Below are 11,477 nucleotides of genomic sequence, written 5' to 3'. Positions count from 1 at the left end.
AGGGTCGGGGGGAGGGGGCGTATTTATTTGATTTCATGCACTCTTTTGCCATTGAGTTATTGCATTGGGAGAAAGAGTCCAGCTTAGGGAGAGAGGAGAAGAGAGCCCATGGGCAATGCATGTGCCCATCACAAGTCCCATCTTGGCTCAGACATGGCTTTGGGTGTTTAGTGCTGGGGCCTTTAACATAAGTTGGGGGACTGTGATACTGATCATCCTTGGGAAGGGTGCCTATGTGTGTGTGTGTGTGTGTGTGTGTGTGTGTGTGTCAGGAGGGATGTTGTGGCCAGACCTCTAGAGAGAGCATAGTGTCTGTCCTACCACTCGTGAGGGACTCCAGGATTGCTCAGACAGTGTGACCCACGCTACTTGCCCCCATGCTTGAAGGACAGGAAGCAGAGAGGTGCCACAGGGCTCACAGCCACCGTGCGAGCTCCTGGAGATCATTAACTGTTCCAAGAGTGACTCCAGCCAATAACCAGCATGCCTGTCCGTGAGGGCTCACCACGTTGTGCTTGGGCTGACAGGAGAGCAGGTCAGGGCACAGAGGCCAGGGAGGATGTCGGTAAGAGCTGTGTGTTGGGAGCCCAAGTCTGCCTCACACTGTTCTGCAGGGCAGGGATGAACCAGAGCCCTGGGCTCATGGACCTGTTGTAATCCTGCACAGCTGGGGTGAGGGATCCTTGCTCCGGGGCAGCCCAGCTCTTGATGCACCAGAGCCTCTGCCCTGGTCTTTGGAGTGGGGCACCCAGGCAGTCTCATGGGCAGCTGGAGAGGAGGTGCAGGGGCTAGGAGGAGAGGGCTCAGGGAGCTGCTGCTCTGTCCTGTTGGGCTCTCTGCACAGCCCATCTTCCTTTTGGGCATCACAGACTTTCCCTTAATCCCCCTGACCCTGGATTGCAGCAAAGGTTATTCTACTGGATTGGCATGTTTCCCCTGCCCAGCTCTTCCTTTCCCACTGCAGCACCACCTTGTGTATYGCGGTCCAGGCGCTGGGTCCCACTGAGCCAGAGGGGAGTGCAGCTGCTCAGAGCTGGGGCAGTGTGGGACCCGCAGGTGGGTAGCCCTCACACTCCTCTCCTGACCCATGCCTGGGGTATGTCTGTGGCAAAGTGTGACAGAGGAGCCCCATGTGCCACCGCTCACCTTCGCCCTGGGCACACGGCGGGCGTAGTCTCTAAAGACATTCTTACAGGTTAATTATGTTTACATTATTTGATCATGTACAGAATTTAATATATTCTATTATATATAATCTTTCTTGAATGCTTTTTTAAAAAGGATTATTCTTTGGTCAAGATCATTACTGCATTTGTTTTATACATCACCTCTCGTTTCAGGCATATTTAAATCATTGGAAACCAATTACAATTGCAAGTGGCTATTTAATACCTGGCACCCCAGCTCTGCACGTGGGGTGCAAAGGACTGTTAGTGAAGAAAGGTAGGGAGGGCATATGAGGCTGCTGTGGGAGAAAGGGTGTTCTGCCCCCCAAACATGGGAGAAAGGAAAGGGGCCCTGACTCTTCCAAGCAGCCGATCTTCAGGCACACATCCAGCAGCACACCAGCATGCAGGGCAGCATGGGCGAGTTGGGGCTCACCCTGGCGATCAGGTTTTGCAGATGGATTGGCTGGATGAGCCAGCTTCAGGACCTCCCTTTCCACCACTGTGGGTCCCCCACTCCTGGCAGGGTGTTTTCACTCCTGCTGCTGGCAGGGAGCTGAGCTCTGACACCAGGTTGCTTAGGTGCAGGGACCCTCACAAGTCCCAGATACGGGCCATCCGTCGAGGTGGAGGGGAAGCCACACCAGCAGTAAGAGAAAAGCCCCCCTGTCCCATGCCTGCCCTGCTCCTCCCTGCTCGCCTCACCCTGCCCCGCAGTGTGGTGCACCTGGGCATCCACCCCCAGGGCACGTCTTATTGCAAAGGTGTCTTTGTGGTTCGTGACCGTGGGGTTGTCGTGTGTGCGGTGGAGTCGTGTTGGTAAGCGTCGTGTGTACAGTCGTCGTGCAGTGCGAGGGACAGCGGGCAAGAGGAGGCAGGAAGCAGGCACAGACGGTGCAGGCCCAGCTGTTGCCCCCCCAAAGTGACTGGGACCCCAGAAAGGGGGGTGGGCAGTGGCCAGGGGTGCATGGCTGCAGGGGGAGGTGAGACGGGCTGGCCCCGCAGCTGCGGAGGAGAGTGGAGCTGAGGGGCTGGGGTGTGCCTGGACCACGGTGCCTGCGCGCCCTTGCGAGGCCGTGGTGCAGGGTGAACCGGCGCGCGGGGAGCCGTGCCCCAGCCCCATGCCCAGCGCGGGGACGATGGGGCTGAGCTTTGCGCACGCCGGCCACGTAGGTCTCACGCGGAGCCTCAGAGGCGGACGGCTCGGCCGTTCCCTCCGCGGCTCTTGCCACCCTGCTCCTGGCACTGCTACGAGCGGAGAGAAGGGGAAACCAGAGCTTCATCCCGCTGTCTCGTGGGGACGGAGCCGGCGGCAGAGGCTCAAGGTTTCGTCTCTGGAAACGGCTCCCCAAGCACAGGCCGCCTCATGCCATCTCGCTTGGCTTCGGCCTCCCCACGCTCCATCTCCCCCTCTCCTTCCCGGCCTCTGCCGACCCCGTCCATCCCTAGCGGCCCCGTCTCTGCCCCACAGGACAGCCTTTCAGGGCAGGAAGTACCTGCCTGCTCCCGGCCCTGCTCCCAGCGAGCCCGAGCCCTGCCCGGAGCAAGGAGCCAGTGCTGAGGGGACACTGAAGGGGCCCCACCGGTTTGCTTCATACGGCGGTTTCAGTTCGTTCTTTCCCTCGTATTTATAACTGTACAGACTGGGGGGGAGGGTCTCTGACAGGCGTCATCTCTCACCACACATCTATCGTAGGCAATGGTAACTTTCTTGATCGTGCTATTAGAGTTTGTGTATGTGGCAATGTAAAGAACTGTGTATAGTGCATTGTACAGCATATTTTCATGAATAAAATTGTTTTAAATATTACAAGGCTGGGCTGCTGGCATCAATGCTTATGTGTGTCTGGGCCAAGCTTGGAGGGACAGCGCTGGACCAGAGGTTGAAGCTGGAGGGGCCTGGGGACATCTCCTGAGCCCACTGAGGAGAAGACACGATGTTTGGTCAAATGGCGCTTGCTCCCACACCAGCGACAGTGGAGCCATGCACTCGGGCCCGCTGACGACAGGGTAGCCCTGCTTGGTGGATCCCTTTGTAGGGGACATGGAGCATGTCCTATGGCTCCACCAGCCTGGGACACAGGCAGTGAAAGTGGTCTGGCCCTGCCCAGCCCTGCCCAGGAGAGACTCTCCCTGTGCTAGAGCCTTTCCAACCAGATCGTCTTGGGTGTGATGCTGCTGAGGATTTAAAAGGACCCACCGTCCCAGTCATAAAACAGCCTGTAAAACAGGGATGGGTACCAAACCCATCACACACCCAAAACTTGTGCCAGCCTGTGGGAAAAATAGTTTTCTACAGTATCTTGACATTTTTATTGATATTAAAATATATATATATATATTTAACTGACTTTAAACTTTTACTAATAATTTCTAAGATTGACAGGCTGCCTCAGCATCACCACCAGCCTTGTGCTGCCTGGTACGTTCATGGGTGACTCTGTACAGCTGAGTAGAGAGGTTTGTGCTCTGCATCCACTGCCCCTTCTGCTCCCTGGTGAGGCTCCCTAGGTGCAGCCCCCAGCCGCTGGCCTGGAAGACCCCTTTTCAGCAGCTGTTTGTGCTACTTGGACGGAAACTCACCCTTCTTGTGGCTGAGTTTATTTCCCACCCTGGGAAAAATTCCTGAAGCCTCTGAAGTGACTAGAGGATGTGGCTCCTGTTTGGCAGGGATTTAGGGTCTTGAATGCATGGAGGGTTCAGAGGACACCTATGGGAAAAGGGCAACAAACTTCCATGGACCACCAACCTGTGCTGTCCTGTGGATTGTATGCTGGGCTGCCCAGCTGGATCTCAGTAGGTAGATAGCTCTTGAGGAGGGGAAAGGTGTTCAAGTGACTGCAGGGAGATCAGACAAGATGGACCAAGGAAGGTTTGGGAATGTCTCCCTGGGGATTCAGGGCTTGTGTACAGGGATGTGTCTCTGCTCTAAGACTCAATGCTACAGGCGTGAGGCTGACGTGGCTGGAAAATGTTGTCCCAAGTGATGGCTAGCACAAGGTCTGTGCAGTGTGGGAGGTGTTGCACCAGATCCCACCTCTTTTACCGTTTTCTGAAGTCTCTGCAAGGCTGGCTTTTGGCTTGGCTTCTGGCATACAGGTATGTGGTCCCTTCAGCTGCCCCGAAAAGGGGACTTATTCTTTCAAAGAGCTCCCCAGTGCTTATCAAAACAGTCTGGCTGAGGTGAAGCACCTGAGGTGCCCTCAGGCCCAGAAAGCAGGATACTGCCCTGCAGTTGGGCAGTGAGTGGGTCAAGTGGACAGCCTGCTCCAGAAACCTCTGGACCACACGTGACTCTCTCAGCTGTGTGACCAGCCAGCCTCTCTGCCTCATCTTGCCTGCTCCTCCAGCAGATTTTCAGGTGCTTTCTCTGAGGCCTCTGCAGGGAGGGCAGGACTCACTGGATGAAGTGATGGTCCTGCTCAGGACCCTTCCATTAGCACCTGAGCTCCCAGCCCAAGGCAAGACTTAAATTCAACTTCTCTCTTGGTAAGCAGCTAAAAGAAAGGTGCAGAAACTGAGACAGTCACAGTGCTTCTAAAACCTGTTTCAAGATATTCTCACCTTCTCCACACCTGTGCAGTGCTCATGGGGAAGGGTCTGTTGACTGCAATTTATGGGAGTCAGTGCACACAGCTAAAAGCATCTGAATTATATGTCTTGAGCCTATTGCACTTGTAGGGCACATGGCCAAGCACCCCACTGCCACCAGTTCATCTACTGCCCCTAGTTGATGTTGTGGATAGGGCATCTTTTTTTTTTTTTTTCTGCTCTTGTGAATCCAGCACTGTCCCCATGCCACAGCCATGCACCAAAGCTCAAGCACAGGTATCTTGGCAAGGAGACTTAAGAGACCTAGTTCTTGTCCACTGATTGGCTTTTTTCATTCAGTGGAAAAGTCATCAGTGTGGAAGAGCAGGAATGTCTCACAGGTGTTCCCAGAGGCCTCTCATATCCCTGTAGGCTGGTTCCTAGGGGTCAGTCCTGAACAAAATAATGAAAAGGGAGGAGGGGATTCAACTACTAAAAACTTTCCCGTAAAAGAATGTGATTCATGTGGAACATAATTACCACAGGCTAGGATGGCTTTATGGAGAATCAAGTTGCAGTTCCTGACACAGCACTGAGCTTGGCTGGCTGAGGGAGCCACATGGCTCCACATTAGCCTTTGTACCATGTGAGCACGGTATTGTCCACCCTTACAGAGCCCAGCTGGGAGGCATCAGGGCAGCTCCCACCGAGCTGTCACCCAAGATTTGAGTTCAGGGCAGCTGCAAGGCGAAGCACCATTGGCACTGAAAAACCCATGTGCAAACYGAGAGGAAGGGGAGAGATGCCGGCAACGAGCCCCCCTTGTGCAGTGAAGCCAGGCACCTTCTGCTGGCACTGCCAACTGCGAGGAGTAAGTGACAGACAAAGCAGGTGCCCATGGCTCGTCCAAGTGCAGACAACCAGGTTTGTCCCAGAGTTTCCCTTCCCCCAACCAACTAAATCTAGTTGAAAAGGAGCTGGTGCAGCTGAAGGTCCACCTGTCACAACGGGCCCATGTGTGCTCGTGCTCTGGCGTTGTGAGTGATGCTGTCATGAGGCATATGGGCCGCCCGAGAACCTGGCACGGCTGTGCTATGGTGTGTGATGGAGCTGTGTGCACCCCAGGAGCTACTTCAGAGCCAACAAGCTTGCACAGGAGGGGTGTAATTCCCAGGAGGGGAGTTTGGAAAGGGGATATCTCTATGAGGCTGGAGGAGGTTTGATGCAGAAGGACCCTTCTGCCTGTCCAGGAGGGAAGCAGAGGGTCTTTGGCCTCTGGCTGGGCTTCCTGGGCTTGTCATTTGCCAGGAAACTGTCATGGGATAGGATATGTCATTCACAGTCCAGAGCAGGCTGGAGGAGTGTAACCAGGGTGTTATCTGGGGAAAGTCACCAGGAACCAGCTGCTTTTCACAGGTTTCCACAGGAATTTGTGCTTGACCTAAAGCTTCTCAGTATTCCTCGCAAGGAAACCCACAGTATAACACAAGATCCCCACTGATAGCCTCTGCAGAGGTTGCAGGGCTGGCAAGACAGAAAGATCACAGAAAGCAATCAGATATAGGTCCCAGCCTAGCACTGTGCAGGACACAGAGAGCCTAAGCTGGTGTAATCAGGTCCATGCCAACAGAGATGCCAGGAAGTGTTTGGGGGCCAGAGCAGCTCATCAAGAGCTCCCATTGCAAGGCAGGGGTCAGAGTGACTGCAAATGGGGCCCAGAGGAACAGGGAACTCCTTCAGCACACGGCAGAGAGATGGACATGGGAGAGCCACAGTGTGCCTATAGGACCATGTATTGAGAGGAAAGTGAAGCACTCCCAGAGCACTGTTTCTCAAACAGGTGGGGAAGATCATGGGCACCAAGATGAGCACAGAGCATGCAAGGACAGCACAGCCCAGAACAAGCTGCTGGAAACCAACAGAAGGCAAATCACAGCTCAGAAGAAACTCCCCTTTTCCCCTAGTAATAAATGCTGATCACCTTCACAAAGGCAGGGCTAAACTCCTCTCCACTGACAGTTTTGAGTCCAAACTTTCCTGCAGTCTTAAGCTTTCCCAGATAATGGGGCAAGGAGGGAAACTGGGGCTGGCATTATTGACAGCTCACATAGGCTGTCGGGCTTTTCTATGCTTATGCTTGGGGAGCTGAGGACTGCTCCATGGCTGGCAGGGGAGTGCCGCAAAATTGTCTGCATGGCTTACCAGGTGAGGGGTGAGCTCAGGCCATGGCCTGGGGTGGTTTGAAGGCTACTAGTTCCTCTGGGTTGGCTGTGCCCCATGGGATCCTGTCTCACTGGAGACATGAAACCATCCAAGATGAGTCATGGTGCTAGGACTGGAGAAATGACTGCAGAAAGTACCACCAACAGCATCCTGGAGGAGGTGTAACTTTTACTCACATTGTCCCTTTCCATAGGCAATATTAGTCCTTTGGCTGCAGTCTGATGCCAAGTGCTCCTGGTTCTGCAAATCATTCCCTGTATCCCCAGCCCTGCAGGGTCACTTCTCATCAGGAGCTCCCTCCTCACAGGCAGGCCCCCAGTTAGCTCCGCTGGGACGCAAACCATCTGCTTTGCCCAATGTATCATTCCCACTGCTGGAGGGACATGCTACAGATGAGTTCCTCTTGAAGCCCTGCTACAGTATTTCTGCTCCGGGCTGGTTTATAGTCTGCCACTGTACAACCAAACCCATGACTTATCCAGTCTGAAACCAATTCATGTGAGCCACTTGGGTTTTATATTTTTATGAGAGAACATCACATGGTGCCCAGGTGACCTGTTACTGTTTTCTGTGTCCTCAATGAACCCCGCTACCTCACTGGGGAAACTTGTAATCCTGTTAAAAAAAAAAAAAAAAAAAACAGGAAGAAAGACATCAAGTTGGTTTGACAGGATCTGTTTTCCATAAATCCCCGTTGATTGGCATTAATTATATCACCCTCTCTGATTCTTTATTCATTGCATTCCATATCAGCCGTTCCATTATTTTGCCTGAGATCAATGTCAGGCTGACAGACTTGTAATTACCCATGTCGTCCTGTTTCCCCTTTTAAAATATTAGGCCAACCTCCACTGAAAAAGTGGGAAAACCAGGGCTCTGGAAATTCCTGTGTGCTCTGTGTCATATCGAAACCCAATGATAGTGGTCCACCACACTCCTCAGACAAACCTTTTAAAACACTTGGATGACGATTATCCTCCCTGGAAGATTGCAAGTCCCCAACACAGGGAGTTTTCAGTCAGTTTCTCCTGAGTGGAGACTGGTTCTTTGTTCCCTGTGATCTTCTCCAGCAACTGGCCTTCTTCCAAACACTCAGCAGAACTGTGCGCTGACAGCTTCTGCCTTCTCTGCTCTGACTGACCTCCTCCCAGTGCCGTCTCATAGTGCCAACACTGCTGCAAGGGGCCCAGCAGGCTCAGCATTCACATAGCTCACAGTGCATGAACATAACCCTTCTCATGCAAGCCCAAGTTTCAACCAGCTGGGAGGGTGGGATTTAACGTTATACCAAGAGGTCAGACAAGATGGGCCAGTGGCATTTCTGGTCTGAAATGCCCTGAGAACACAGCCTGGCTCAGTTTGCTCCCAAATCCACTCCTGCTCTAGCGACATCCTCATCCCCTCTCCATCAACTCTCTTCCTATGAAGCAGGCCACTGTTCTGCAGTCATTTCAGATCAAACTTCACCTCTACCTTCTTCCCTTGACATTGTTCTCATGCCACCTCTTGTCCTAAACACCAGCTGCTTCCTTTGTTCTCACACTGCCAGCTCTTGTCAGAGATATCCTCCACCTCCAGCTCTCTGTGCCCTAGCTGCTCTCATGTCCTTCTACTCTTCCCTGCAGGCTTCCCCTCTCCTGCCACTTTCTCAGCCTCACCACACCAGTTGGGAAGATGACCATCACAACATCAGGCTGAAGAACTGGATCCTGCTGGTACCTCTGCCATGGTACATGGACACCCTGGTTGAAGGCAGCCTGTGATGCAGCGTTAGGAAGCCAGGGTGCCAGAAGTGTCCTTCAGTCCCTGGCCCATGGAATGACCTTCCCAGCCACGAGCTCATGGACATGGTGTAAATGAACAAGGCCAGCAATGACACATACTCCCCAGTGTGACTCAGGGGTTTCATTTCAGACTATGGATGATTTCCATCTGACTGTAAAAATAGACTGCTCTGCACATGTCCTACCCTCTGTCTTGTACTGGGGATTAGGAAGAAATGGCGGAGGAGAACCCTACAGCAGCTGTGCTGTCCTGAGCTGGCAACAGCTGCATGTAAGGTGCAGGCACTGCCCTGCTCCCGCAGCCACTGGTGACACAGAGATGCTTCTCTCACAGCTACAGGGAGAGTAGCTCTGCTTGTGCCCCCCATGCCCTAGCCCTGAAAAAATCCACAGTGGAGGTCCGCAGCTAGCATGGATGTCAACCAGACATGAACATATATCTGATGGCAGTGAGCTGGGCAGAGACTTGGCAGCTCATAGCCTATAAGTCACTGAAAATGCTCAGTGATGAGCTGGATTTGAACCCATAATTTTGAAGAGGAAAGTTGTAGAAAAGCAAGGTTGAGAGATCTAGAGCTAAAACCACCCAAGGAAACCTTCCAGAAATTGCACAAAGCCAAGGGGTCCAAGGCAGCCCAGGTGAGGAGTGTCTGTTTCCCATTGACTCCAAACCTTTGATTCAGCCCAGGAAGGGGCCTTCACTGAGGCTGCATTAGGTGCTGAGCCAGCCATGTAGGAAAGGGCAGGTAAATCCATGCACCCAACCTCTTCTTCACACCCCAGCCGCAGTCACTGGGCCACAATTGTCCCATCCCATTCCCACGGACTGGTGGGAGGAACCATGCCTGCTTCGTGAGCCCAGCCCAGTGGCACAAGCCAGTGACACAAGGAGATTTCCCCAAGGTATGTCTGCATTCCAAGCTGGGCAGGCCCTCAAAGAGCCCGGAGGAAGGAGGCTTGGGAGACAAGGAAGGCTGAGACCATTGAAGGAAAGCATTGGCAGGGATCTGTGTGATAGTGGGGGAAGAGGAGATGGAGCAGAGCCACGGGGAGCAGCGCCTGGCTGAAACATGCTGCTGTTGAGCAGGAAGAGGGCCAGGCTCATCCTGCTGGCTCCACAGGATATGGCTGCCCGAGGTGGGACATAGAGCAGCAGAGCAGAGCCAGCCGAATGGTGCCCGTATCCCTTTCCATCCCCCAGAGCATGCAGCATACAGCACGAGGAAAGAGAGACCAGTGTCCCCATCAAGACCCAGGCAGAGGGGGAGAGGTCGAAATCCAGCCGTACTGCATATCTCCTCGCTGTTCCCGCTGTCCGACCCCTCGTCAGATCTGCTCTGCCTGATGCCTTCGCCAGCCAGCCTGCAAGGCAGGACCAGCTCCTCAGGGTGAAGGGGCACAGCTGGAGTTGCACAGACATTTGTCTTCATTTATAGGCTTTGGCCAGGAGGCCGGGAGGGTGTCCAGCCCGTGAAGACAGCTGGGGCTGTGTCGCTGACCTTTCCCAACCCCCTCCTTCCTGCTGGCCCAGCCCTGCACCACGACAGAGCTGGGGCTGGTTTCATCTCACTGGTGTTGGCTGCAGGCTTGTCCTGAGAGGATACTTTGACATATTTTACTATTATATGAGATAACTGGCACTTGAGAAGCTTAATTGGAGAGCTGCAAAAGTGTGCTGCTTTTTATTCCTTTGAAGAAACCACTCCCTGCGTGGCCATGAGTACTCTCTCGACTGCACCAGTGGCCTCCCCATTACCCCTGTGTTTCATTAACTCAGTTCCTCAAAGCTCCTAGATGAGCTGAAGGGAACCAGCTTGGAGGGTCAGTTTTACTTTACCACCGTAACTGAAGGTCAGGTCCTGGGGAGGGGACAGTGGCTCCTGGGGGTACCTGTGGGATGGGAGCCAAGCCAGGGCATTGCATCTTTATCCCTGCAATCCCACAGGCAGATGTATCCACAGACACCCTTGGAGCATGCGGAAGAGGATGAGGACAGAAGGCTATAGACAAATAAGGAGGAAAGCCTTCAGGAGCATGTGTCTGTCATAAGATATTCCCTTGCAGAAATCTTGGAAACCTTAGAAAGAGTTTTTGCTCAATGTTATTAATTAAGGCAAAAGAATCCCCATATGGAAAGAGAAACAGTCAAGTTATATTTTTGCTAAATACGCGGCACCATATGGTAACATACAGAAAATTGGCCACATAGGCAGCCTAGAATATATGTTACCATATGTTCATATGTACTTTATAATTTCTTTGTTTTTGAAAGAGGGCATTGTCTTATGGGGCAAAAATGAGCAGCCCACCCCAGGGAGAAGGAGAAACATCACAAGCTGCTATTGCTGAAATAAGCCCAAGGAAGCAACCCAACCACCTGGCCTGGGGCCGTCTGTGAAGACAGGACGAATAAGACAGCAYGAGGGCAGTGTGAGCTTCTTCCCTGCTCTGCGTCATCCACGATACCTCCTCAGCATGGGCTGCACTGCTAATAATGTGTGTGTGTGCCAGCTGGGGAGACCCAGAGGTGAGGAGGAGTGAAGAGCCTCCCATTGTGCTGTTCCCAGGAAAGCTTAATTTCCCTGCAGCAAAGGCAAGAAGAAAGAGAGGAAAAGATCTAGCAGGGAGAGCAGCGGGGAGAGCAGCCTTGGGAAAATGCAAAGAGCCTGGGTCCATGCTTGTGTGCAGTCCGTGTGTGCACAGCAGAGTCCCATGTGCACGTGTGCAGGGTGGGGTGTTGCTGGGGGTGTGCAGGCTGTGTCACAGGAGCATG

This window comes from Apteryx rowi, unplaced genomic scaffold (genome assembly GCF_003343035.1).
Source record: "Apteryx rowi isolate R43461 unplaced genomic scaffold, aptRow1 scaffold_43, whole genome shotgun sequence".
NCBI classification, from domain to species: Eukaryota; Metazoa; Chordata; class Aves; order Apterygiformes; family Apterygidae; genus Apteryx; species Apteryx rowi.
The sequence above is the reverse complement of the archived record's forward strand: the minus strand, read 5'-3'. Positions refer to the sequence as shown.